The 12,465-nt window shown below is 44.3% G+C and overlaps 1 protein-coding gene across 6 annotated transcripts in view; it reads right to left on the bottom strand.

Annotated features, from left to right (window-relative positions):
* Positions 1-12,465, bottom strand: part of TSPAN18 (tetraspanin 18) — a 119,643-nt gene that overhangs the window by 99,784 nt on the left and 7,394 nt on the right. The window contains exon 1 of one of the 6 annotated variants that reach the window (XM_075425371.1): positions 3,979-4,065. The exons of the other annotated variants lie outside the window; for them this stretch is intronic. The gene's annotated coding sequence lies outside the window, so the exon portion shown is untranslated. Of the gene's footprint in view, positions 1-3,978; positions 4,066-12,465 lie in introns of those variants that run through there. 6 annotated transcript variants of the gene reach the window in all.

Here is a 12,465-nt window from a genome sequence, read left to right as displayed (position 1 = left end):
TGTTATCCAAGAGAAGGCTAAACTTTACACGTCTGTCCTGTTTGAGAATGCAGGGCTAAGCCTGCATAAACTCCACCTTAATCAAAATTTAATTGAAAATATAAGTTATTTAGGTAACTAAATGTCTGACTTTCACTAGAGAACAGGTACAAAGAAAACTGCATTGCAGCCACAGTAAACAGGAGAAGCATCTTAAACATGTTGTCTTCCAACATGGGCCTGAACCTCCAATGCAGTGATTTCATTTTATGAACTGCACAGACTCGCCAACACATTTCTCACCGTCATCTCTACCACAGCAACAACCGAACCAGGCTGGACTGAACAGACCACATCAGACCAAGGAGTGCCACACTTCTGTGACCTCTGGAGCCTCCTTACCTGAAGGACATTTAGCACTCTAAACACTTTAAACTGGCTTGCTGCCCTACATGAACATATCTCACTCTGCCTATACAGAGACTTTGGTACATCAACTTTCAGAATGCAATTTATACATTTTTAAAATCAATCAGAATCCCTAAGCTCTTATAAAGGAAATGAAAAGTATTACTGTCAAACACCCATCAGACCTAGAAGCCTAGGTGACTGTCATACATTAAAAAAATTAAAAGGCTGCATTTGAGATAGGGATGGCAAGAGCATATACTATCTTTAAAGGCTCTGATTAAAGTGCTCTTAGTATCAAAATTCAATTTCTTTCAGGCTTTGCAAACAAAAATGGCCTTGAGCTGAACGCTGCCAGTCTGCCTGCAGCCTTTGAGGAGATTAGGTTATTACCAGCCAACTATGAGAATCTTAAATCCAGTATTAATCCTAATTCCCATTTAACCACATCTTCATTGTGCAGTGAAAGCTGGCTGTGCATGAACTTACATGTGCATTCTTCCATGTGCAATGATCTGTGTCATTAACAACAGATGCTAAACCTCATGTATGTTTAAAAAATACATTCTGACCTTGGTTTCCAGAAAATCCCAGTAAAGGGGAAAGACTGGAGCTGGGGAAAAGAGCGGGCCAAGCTGGAACGTTTTCTGGGAGATGATGGGAATGGGAAAATTTCCAGCCTCAAAGCTTTTAGCAGCCAATAAAAGGAGATTTCAGCCTTAGTTTGGAAGAAAACAAGATGCATGGCCAAATCGCAAGGACATAGAAGCATCTGTGACCCCAACCCCATAATGCTGCAGTGCTGCTGCCAGTGTCACATCACCAGTGCCAAACCGAGCAGACGATAACCACTGGGACTGCAGAAAGCACTGCCCATCACCATGGTCACGTTCACTCTGCCAAGAGAGGTTTCTGAGGGCAAAAGATTCAACACTTCCCCTGAGCAAGCCCTCGTTCCCCTCTCCTCTCAGAGGTTCCGAAGCCAGTGTGGCCCACCTTGCCACCATCACCCGCTGAGCCCCTGGGGACCAGGTCAGACCAAGGTGAGGCCTTCCCACTGCCCACCAGAGCAAAGGCACCCCCTGCAATTCTCGGTCTCCTCAAGCTGCACTGACAGAGGCTCACTACAAAAGCTTTTGCTAACAGCTAGTCCTTCCTACTGTAAAAGCAGGGAACTGAAAGTGCCATCCTCTATCCCTTCCAATATCATTTTATACCATTTCCCCTTCAAATCCCATTATGGCTCCAGCCTGCCAAGGCCTGCTGAATCATCCATAGGCAAGATCAGGTCCTTCAGTACCTCCTGGCATTGCTAGGAAAGGTGCTGATCCTAGAGACAAAGCAACTGAAGATGAAGACAGACTGCTGCTCGGTCTACTATCAAATAGGACAATTTTAATTCAGTTAAAAAAAAAGTTCTCACAGATATTTGGAAAAAACACAGCAATGTTTCCTGTGTTTAAAGCACAAGAAATCACTGCAGATGAAAGGAACCTTTCAAGAAACACATTCCCAAGAGAATAAAAATGTATTTGGCACCAGTGCCTGCTACAGCCAAGAGCACCTCCCTACTGGCAAGGGAGTCAATATCTGCTGGAAAAGGCAAACTTTTTTTCCCCTGAAGTAGGTACAACAATTGCTGAAAGCCTCTATTTCTATCAACCGCAAACTCAGCAGCCTGAGCTCCCCAAACTAAAAATGTTATGAGATTTACGGACCATATTGTCTAATTGGGAGCACAACTAGATTTTCCTTCTCCTTGCAACTGGCTATTACCTATTGCTTAGTCACCAGGACACTCACGTGGAGACCCAAATAAAGTTACGGTAGACTGGAGTAACAGTAGTCTGCACATCAACTGAGCTGTGGTAGCTCTCCATGAGTATGCCCATCCCCTCCAGTTCATGTGAGGTAATTTAATTTAGCAATGATAGTGTTCAGCTAGATTGTATTACCTTTTATTTGTCATGGGGTAAGACCACACACACTGACAACAACCACAGCTCATCCAACAGCTGGTAATTTGACTGAGTGCCTGGGTTCTGGAATCATGCAGGCTGGTTTGTATACCCTTGTTGCCTAACTTCAAGTCAATGGGTATCAAGCATTTTCCAACCAAGCACTTGCCCTTTCCCAGAAGGTGTTCTACCCATCATGCTGGCGCATATCCTGGGGCAAGGTGTCTTCAGTCTTGGGAATCTGGAAATACAAAGCTTCCTGGCAGAACTAATTACTGCTACAATGAAGGCTGAAATCTCTCAGAGTGTAACAACCAATATGCCAAACTTCTGTTTCACTGGTAGGAGAGAACAGATATGTCCGGTCAGAGCAAATGAGGAACCTTCTCTGTTTACTGTCATGAGCTGGATCTCCTATGGCCATTCTCACCTCAGAAACATAGGCTAGTACATGCAAACAAGGCCAACAGCTGTGGGATGGCAACTTGCAAGTTTTAAGACTGTGGTTTCTGACAATCTGCATTTCAGCAGCCCTACTTTCCTCATTCAGTCACAAAGGAGAATTAGAGCTTTTAAATTATGCAGGCAATTAAAAAAATAAAAGGAAGAAGCCAGAGATTCCTATTCTACTCTGCACAAGAATTACTCTCCCAAGGCAACTCTGAATAAAACGAACACCTGCACTGCTTTCTGTGTAAGAGGGTGACCCACTCCCTTCCAATAAACACCCTTCACAGACCATGCCTGCATATCCCACTACCCCTCTGGCCAGCCCAGAAACCTGCTTCACAGGCTCATCCAAAAGCCCAATTCTAAATGGCATGTTTCTTCAGGAACAGTCAAGGATTTTGTTCTGCATTTGTGTTTAGTATTTAATCTGCAGAGATTAACTGCATACTTAATCACAGAATTGACGCTGATATGTCATGTACATACATTCCTCTGTAAATCCTATGTTTCCCACCGCAAATACCTTCATTTTCAAGCATGCAAGAGGAGGTTGTGGTGGAAGAATGCAGCTCAGGGTCCCTTCTCTTTACACACACAAAAAAACAAATGGGAACTGCAAAGCAGTTGCAGTTTAAGATTTCTGTCTGCAAAGCAACTATGGACAGTTAAGAGTCATCTACTTACGTATGCAATCTTAAATTTTCAAAATTAAGCAAAATATACTTTGTGCAAGAAAACAAGGAACTCTGAATTAGAAAAAGATAACGAGATTTTTTTCCAGTCGTCACAGACATTTCAGGGGGAATCATTTCTTACTAATTTAAGAACTGGAGAGAGGAGTGTCCACTGAAAACAGCCTTTAGAGTATACACGAGATTGACAAGCGAATTGTTACTGTCCATGCTGGGAAAAATACAAGGGGGGGAGGATATTCTATTCCTGCTCCCAAATACATAAATACACACACACACTGTCTCAAAATAGTAAATTTGCTAAAAGCCACACAGAAAATCATAGCCACCACACATACTAGATGTCACAAGTACCCAAATGCTTAGTGGACTATGCACCAGCCATATCTTCATATAATTTACAACAATCCAAGTCTAAATAGTTTTCCCTAAAGCTGATTTCCCCAGTGCCTTATCCAATCTAGCCTAGGATGCCCCAAGCAAAGAAATACCTCATCATACTCGTGCTGAATGAGAAGAGAAAAGCCTGTTCCAGTTTCTCACTGCTATCCAGTCCTTTTGCCTTGCCTCAGCTGGTGTCCTCCTGGTTCCGACCTCAAACAGATGCCTGCAGCAATCCTTTTTATAGTGCCTGCCCTTGCTTCTGCCCGCAGGCGGTACATGTTGGCAGCCACACTCTTCACTGCAAAATGGAACACACTGATGCTTTGAAAATATGAAAAAAGCTGGCAGCTAATATTTAACAGTAAATATGCCTTAAAAAATAAAAACCCCTCCAAAACATTGAAACTTCATTGAAACCTGAAAGCCACCACCTTAATGGCAAAGATATCCCTGCAGCTCAGTGATTTGGGCTCTCCTGGGAGCTAAAATTGCTTGACTAGTCCTGATTAAAAAGATAAGCACAGACAGACCCATTGCTCTAAGATACTTCAGAGACAGCTAAAGGTATGACAGAGTCTCATGGGCTTAATAACACTCACAATTTCCGTTATTTATATCACCAGTTATCCAAGTATTTACCTAGCTCCAAAGCAGAACATTAACAGAATCTCTGTAGAGTTGAATGAGATATTCCTAATATGTCAAAAACCGCAGCCAAAAACCTAAATAAATGGAACAGAGGTTCCTCACAGATACCGATAGTATCCCCAGAGGAGGATGCCTGCTTGCCTCCTGGGCTGACTTAACCAGCCCAGCTGCTACAGCAGGGTAGCCATGGTGGCACACAGCTACTGCAAAGACAGTATCTGCTCAGCATCTGAAACAAGCCTTGCTGCCCAGGTCACAGCTGCCACGGAGCAAACACACACAATGCTCTGAGCTGCGCAACCACCTAGAGCCCACATCTTCCCTTGCTTAGGATGGTGATGCAAGACAGCCAGGAGAATCGAGTCTCCCTGGTGAAAAACTAGAATAAGCAAACACAGGACATGCCTGCACTACTGTAGCAGACTTGTGTTCAACCTGCTGCACATAGGATGGCCCATCCCACCCCAAGACCCCTCCGGTACGCCTTTGACTGGATGAGTTGCTCTGGCAGTGGCTGAACTCCCTGCGCCCCGGCAACCACACAAACCTCTCACACCACAGAGGCATCCACGACACCGTGGGCAGGGTGCACATCCCAAAAACCAGGTGGGGAAGCACCTGGTCCTCAGCCCTGGGCTAGCCTTTCCTGTAGGATGCTGGTTGCAGGGGGTACCTGACCTACACCACACCTGCGGATTGGCTCAACTGAGCATACAGAGTTGGTCCAGCCAAATGACGGGTGCATCATTCTTCTTTATCACCAGGAGAAATTGTGGCTAACATATGAAAAGCTAGTCAAAGCCTAATTTCTGGCTGGACTGTCCTTTTGCAGTTGAATAACGTCATTCTCAGCTCCCCTCCAACAGCTCCAAATGTTGAAAGGGTTAAAAAAGACAGCAGAACCATTAGCATTTTGATAGCTTTCCACGTATGTACAGCAAAAAGTCTTTAAAATTCACTGCACTGAGATAATCCTTCAAGGCTAGCATTTCCTCCTCAGCTTGAGGCAACCAACTGGTTTTCCTCCCCCTAATACCTTAACAGAAAGCTCCAAGGAGTTTCCAGGCTAGAAGTCTCCAATATGCTCAAGAAAAGCAGAGTCCTGAAGTTCAAGAGAAGCCATGTAAAGTGTCTGGGGTTTAATTAACAGACAACTATAGGGGCATCATATTCGACACTGCAGCCCCTCTAGAGATCCTGGCTTCTGCACATCGCAGCTGACAACACATGCACACACTTTCCTTCCAAAATACTGAGCGCACACAGCCCCCACTAATTTCAGCTGCCACAGAAGGTACCCAGCATCTCTGAAGAATGAGCAAATTAAAAACCTGAACCCTGAGTCTACACAAGCTCAGGGACTCAAGCTCTCATCAAGATCAAGGCTGAATTTTTTAACACTACTGCAATCTCAAGAACAAAGCTGTTCTTTTGAACTGCACAATTGGCATTAATACTCAGCAGCTCCACACCTGTGCCTGGGAAGTTTTGGGGTTTCATTTCTGTTTCGGGTGGGGTTTTTTGGTGGTGGGTTTTCTTTCTGGTTTTTTCTTTGTTGTTGTTGTTTGAAAAAAAAACCCCAGCGTGTGGCTTTTTAACAACTCGAAAGCAAGTCGCTTTCTCAAGGAAGCATCCAGGAGTGCCTCAGGGTGGAGAAAGCAGACATCTCACTTCTTGGCTTTGATTGAGATTGCTGCAGTGAAAAGAGGCAACTGCTTCAGGACCACATCATTCAGACACCACTAAACCGTACGAATCAAGGAGTCACTAACTTGTGAAGGACTGTTAGGCCTGATTAGATCCTCTCCGCAAATGCTTTTTGGGGGGTAAACAGTCTGGAAAAGCCAGTCTGTTCAAAGGAAAAAGCTTGTTACAAACCTGTGCACACTTCTAAAAAAGTTGAACAAGTCAAAAGTTGGCATTCAGAAGAAAGCAAGAGTAGCAGTATGTGCACTGCTGTACGGTGTGGAAAAAGGAGGTTCAGATCCCAGGGACATGACCTGTAGTCTCTCACATTCTAATGCATATCCCACACCACAAAATATTGACTATTTTGGCTGAGGTAAGAATTCTCCTCCCCCAACATATCCTTCCAAAACTTCAAAAGATCTTTGATTCTCTCTGAGAACCAACCAACCAACTCTTCCCCCCTCCCAAACAAATGCAACCCACAAACAGAGCTTCATTTACAGAGAAAAAGACGTTTTATCCAAACATAGCAAATGCATAATTAACAGAGTCAAAAGAAGAGAAGGCCTTAACAACATATCACTGCACTATAGCGGACATTTGGCTCCAAGAGAACAGCAAAGCCAGCTGTTTATTAGGCTGGGAAGAAATCATCTTATAATACAGGAAATATTCCCTCCCCATTTTTTTAAATTTAAGATATCTTTTCTAGGAGCAAAATCTGGATAGGTGCTACGAGGGAAGAAAGAGTGACTGTGGCTCATAGAAGCAAGATTTCTTATGTTCTAGACTGTTACAAGTTTCCTGTGACAACCTCAGAAGATCATTTAGATTTCACTCACATCAGTAAAATGGGAGTTTGTAAATAGGATTCTCTGCCTCAAATAAGGTGCTACAAAGATCCAATGCATTTGCAACTGTGAGACGTTCAGATAATGAGGACCACACAGAAACTCAATAAACAAGTGGTAGCTAATCACTGTGACACAAAATAGAGAGGCTACATCTGCCAGAAAAAGCCTGAGCTGCAGACTCATTCTGGTGGGCTTAGTACACGGCTAGTTCAGATGCCGGCCCAATCTGTTCACTCAGGCACGCTGCACTGTTTCATTACCCACCAGCCGATCTCTGATTTACATCTAGGAGTATACACACAATAAAAAATGCTACTAGCAATGCGAATCCTCTTTCGAACGCATTTACAGTTATTGGAAGGGTGAGAAAATTACCTTCTCATCAGTTTCAACAACTGCATCTGTTTCAACACCTCCCTGCCAAACAACAGTGCATCTGGACCAGTCCTTGCTTTACTAGACAAAATTCATCACAAGGAAAAAAAGCTCAGGGACAGCAGATACAGGAAAGAGGAAGGAAGTGACAAATCTTGTCCATGCAGAGTTATCTGCAAAGCTGCAAGACAGCAAGACTCAGGTGCTCTTACATTTAATCATATTCCATTTAAAAATCAATGTTTGGTCCCACTCCATACTGTTGCACTTCATAAAGCATCCCAGATTACAGCTGAAGATTGCAGCTTCATCTTAAAGACAGTCTACAGGTGTAATCCTGTAGGATGCCAGGGGAAACAGAACCACTACAGGACTTCTTTTGGGTTCCTTCGGGTTTACATGACCAGCCCTAGACTGCAACATTGAAGGAATACAGCTCCAGCCACAGAAAGGATTGTGCAAACCAATCTCAGCGAACAGCTGGGGCATGCAGCCCTGATCTGGGTTATGGCAAACCCTCTGTAACACTCTGCTAATGTCAGTCCTTATTTCAACAGGATGAATTTGCAGTGCAGCTCAACCAGACATCTAAGTTCTCAACTTACTGGAATGATTTTCACACTAGCCTGATTTTTTTCAGTTGTCCATCCCCGATTCAGAAGAAGAGAACAGTGAAGTCTTGGATCAATAGCTTGCTTTTCTCATGAATTTAAATATACTTAACAAATGTGCAGAATACGGACATGAAATGGATGCAAAGAAGTCTGGACATTCACCGATCAGAAGACACAAACTGACTTTGGGGGCAAACAGTCTAGCCCTTAAACAGGTCTCATATAATATCCAAATGCCAGCTGTCATTAACTGCACAGTCTAAGCTTCTGAAGAAAAGCAGAAGCTTACCTTCATCCTCCTGGGCATCTAAGGAACCTTAGCAATCAGCCTCTTAGAGGTACCTTTAGAGGTTTCTTTAATGACTGTAACCAGAAGCAGCAAGTGGCAGACATCTGCTGAGATTTCAAAGACAGAAGACTTAAACTTGATTAAGATAAGTATTTTCTTTTCTTAGATCAATTTTTTTGAAAACCTATTAAGATACTATTGTCATCTAATATTTGAAAATAAGTATTGCGTTTTTACCACCAAAAAACCCACAAAAGCAAGGCTTAGGGTGTTTTCATTTGTTCCTTCAAACACTCCGTATCTGGGGTCTGCACCTCTGCCTGGGGGGTGCACACACTGGAGCCCACCTCACATCCAGGAGTGCTCTGACATTGTATGATTTCCAGAGCTGACTGTGTTGTGGATTCCTCTATTCTGTACCTGACAGAGCTGCATGGAGATCCTGGTTCTGGTTTCCACTAGCTCGGGCCTTCTGCTGCCCCATGCTCCTGTGTGCCAAAAACACGCCTCATGCCTCCTACTTTAAATTGAAGGAGATGGAGGGGTGAAACCAAAAAGGCAAGCTCAGACTCCTCATCTACCACAAGATGAACAAAAGACCATCTGAGGATGCACTTGGCTTCTTGGAAACAGTAAACTCCCATTACTCGAACCTCAAACACACAGCACGGGCTCAGAACATTTTCCCTTTAAGAGGACTATTTCGTCTTTGCATATGCAATGATGAAGCTTGAACTCCCAGTCTTTCCCCCCCCCCCCTTTTTTAAAAGCAAGGGAAACAAAATGCAAAGTAAAGACAGAGTGGCATTCTTCTACAATCAGAACTGGAGTGTGCAGCTCAATTTTGCGATCCCACCTTTCACAAGAAGAGAAGCCCCTGAAAGCTCCCCTCAGCAGCCAAGCAATGCACAGCGCATCAGGGTTCAGGCGGCCAGGCTGCCCTGGAACAGCCAGATCCAGGGTCGCTGATGATGCAGAGGACAACCACAGAGAGCAAATACCATGGCTGAGCATATACCTAGCTTATCTGAGGTCTCCTCCCAGCCTTCTTGTTATCTCCTCACTCTCCAAGGTGGGTTAAGAAAGGATGAAGAGAAGACCGCTTTCTTCTCCTCTCCATAAAACAGGGGGAGAGAAGAAATTGGAAGAAAGAGGCCTATTACTGAAACCGCATGTTACTCCTGCCTTTGCTGAGCTCACTGCAATCAAACCAGCAGGCAAGTGTTTCATCCTATTCCAAGAAGCTCCTCTCTTGCCCTAAGCATTATTTTTCCTACCCTGCCCAACAATAATGGCCCAGGCACAAACGTATCAGCAGTGTTCAGCTATATTTTCCTTGGCTGCTTAAGGTGCTTTTCTAATAACATTCCTCAGAGAAAGCAGGGGTTTAGGAGCTGTATAGCCTTCTATAGCCTTGACCCTGCCAAAGTACACCGGTGGTGCTTCAGGGTCAGCCGCTCTCCTCCTGTGACATGCTGATTACATCTCCAGAGATTCTTCGCTCCACTCCATGAAGAGCACATCCAGGGGAGACACAAACCTGCAGAACCACTCAGGAAAGACCGCAAGGCCACGAGGGAGACACAAGGACACCTGCATGTGAACTTAGTTTCTCATCACACCACATTTTTTGAGACTTAAAATATTGTCTCACTTCGCACAGGGATGAAGGTTTGAAATCTACCTTGGAACCTTTCACACAGAAACCCACGTGCTCTAGCACAGCAGTCCTGTGGTTAGGACATGCATTTCTAGCATGCAGGAAACCTGCTTTCAGGACCCGTTTTGGAATTGTGACAGCATAGGTGAAAAACCCAAACCACTTGGCTCTTAACCAGCATCTCTGTTTTGACTAAGAAATTCTATCCCAAACGCCAAGAAACTCACCTAAGGAGAACTGGGCGGAGACCAACCCTTTCCCACAAAGCAGTACTGGTTTCAGTAAATCGGCATGTTCTGCAGGCAGTTTCCATGAAAAACTCCCAGCCAGTCCTAGCCTCAAGCAGTAACTAGCATGGTTTCTGCTGAAGACATAAGCCTGGAAGCAACCCACCTAACAGAGGTTCTGCTTAGGAACAGCTCGCTTCCCCTAAATAGGACCCAGCCAACACAGTGTAGAAGAAACAAATAGGGTTTCCTTCAGTTCACCCTGGCACCTCAGGATTCTCTCTTCTTCTCCTAAACCAGCAGCTTGTATCGTTAAACAGAGAAAAGGAGGTGTGGTGGGAAACCCTCACACACTCCATTCCTGTTTACTTTACTCATTCCTTAGTCTGTGTGATTTGAGACAGTAAAAATGTTGCTGATGTCCAAAACAGTGCGTGCGTATACAGACGTGTGTGGTAACAGCTTTGGAGCCTGGCCTGTACATTCTGTGGACTACTTTATGCACTGGGGCAGACAGAATCTTTCTCTTCTGTGGCTCTAAGCAGGGGTAAACCTGTCTGCAGAGGGAATTAAAAGAAAACCTACAGAAATATCAAAGACGTATCTCACAGTTCATCTTGCTGATTTAAGACACTTCCTCTGAATTGGCTTGAAAGCACCTCCAGAAGTAGAGCCTTCTTAAACCATGCTCTCCATAAAGAACACTTTTCCCCTTCTAAACACAGGATTTTACGTGCAATACGAGATTATCCTATATAGGTCACTGACACTCCGTGGAAACCTGTGTAAGAAGGGCTATTCAGATAAATAGCTCTATTCCTACGCTAAATTTTTTGGCTTCTCTTCCTTTATTGCTAAGAATATTTCAATGCAAACAACATCTTTGTGCCTTTGAGGATCTCGGCTCCTGCTGTCACTTCCCCACCTGGAGCTACAATCCTACGCTTGTCACAAACCCAGCCACTGCCGCAGAAGTTATTACAGCTGCAATCTGCAGATTATAGTAACTTTTAATAGGGGATAAGCAGCAGGAAAAGGTGAGTTAAAGCAGCAAAGAACCTGCCAGTTCAAAGAGCCCTATTATTAATATTTATTATTTTTAAGCATCATTGAGTGCTGTAGGAGATAAAAGAATGAACTGAATGCGAGAACCAAGGAACCGTGTTTATGCAAGACAAGACAACAGGAGAGCATAATGAGCGAGCACAGTGTCTGGGGAGGAGGGGAGCCAGAGAAGGGGTAGTAACAGCAAGGGAAAAAAGCCACACCTTTTATCAACTAGATACTCCTAGGAGTACGAAGTAGGAAGAGAATTAAAGAGTTCCTCAGCGTCTAATCAGAACAGTTCCCCACAAGAGATCTTCTGAGGGTTATTACAAGGCACTGGCATATCTTTAAAGAATGGAGCTTTGATCATAAACAGCAGGTGTGTGGAGGGGGGAACTGGAGAAACAACAAAAGGAAAAGCAAATGCATTACCCTGTGGTATGGGGGCAAAACCCAGCCCTGGACAGATGCTTTACAAACCTCCAAGTAAATCCATTTAGGCCTTGTGTAAAAGATTAGAATGAGGCATACTTCTCAGTCAGGTCCTCCATCGTAGGCAAATTCCTCTTCTTTCCCACAAACCCTTTGCCCCTGTTGTCCCAGAGGGACCACGAGTTACTACTTCTCTTCCCTAACAAAGATGCAAGCTTGTGGCTTACACCATTTTAAACCTTCACACTTTCAAACCACCACCGATGATGCTTCACAGTTCCAACGCACTTTACCAAGATCAGCTAACAAGAACGTTCATCATACCCACACGCTGGGGGTGCTGCCTTCATTTGCACAGCTGGCGAAACAGATGCTCACAAAAGCAGCGCAACTCGCCCAGAGCCAGAGAGACTCTACGGCAGGCTGATGTTAGGGATGCTGGCATTTGCACCTCTCTGTTTCAGCAGTAAAATCAGCAATAGGACTTGGGAGTGAGAGCCCACCCCTTGCTGCCAACGTCCTCTGCTCCCCAAGGCCAGTGCAGAGCTTCAAAACTGTTCCCAAAGAGCATCATGTTACAGATATACTACAAGAAATCCACTGCAAATTGAAACTTGGAACTATCTGCAGTGGCATTAACAGAGAAAATTAATGTTTTTAAACTAAACTCTGATTCTTCTGCTGCCAAGCCCTCCCCACTGCAGTATCAAAATACAAACACACAAAACACAAAGCATGGAACCTTCTGCTCCCTTCAAC

The sequence above is a fragment of the Opisthocomus hoazin genome, chromosome 7, assembly GCF_030867145.1.
Source record: "Opisthocomus hoazin isolate bOpiHoa1 chromosome 7, bOpiHoa1.hap1, whole genome shotgun sequence".
Taxonomy (NCBI): Eukaryota; Metazoa; Chordata; class Aves; order Opisthocomiformes; family Opisthocomidae; genus Opisthocomus; species Opisthocomus hoazin.
Note: the sequence above shows the minus strand (reverse complement) of the source record. Positions and strands in the feature narration are given on the sequence as shown.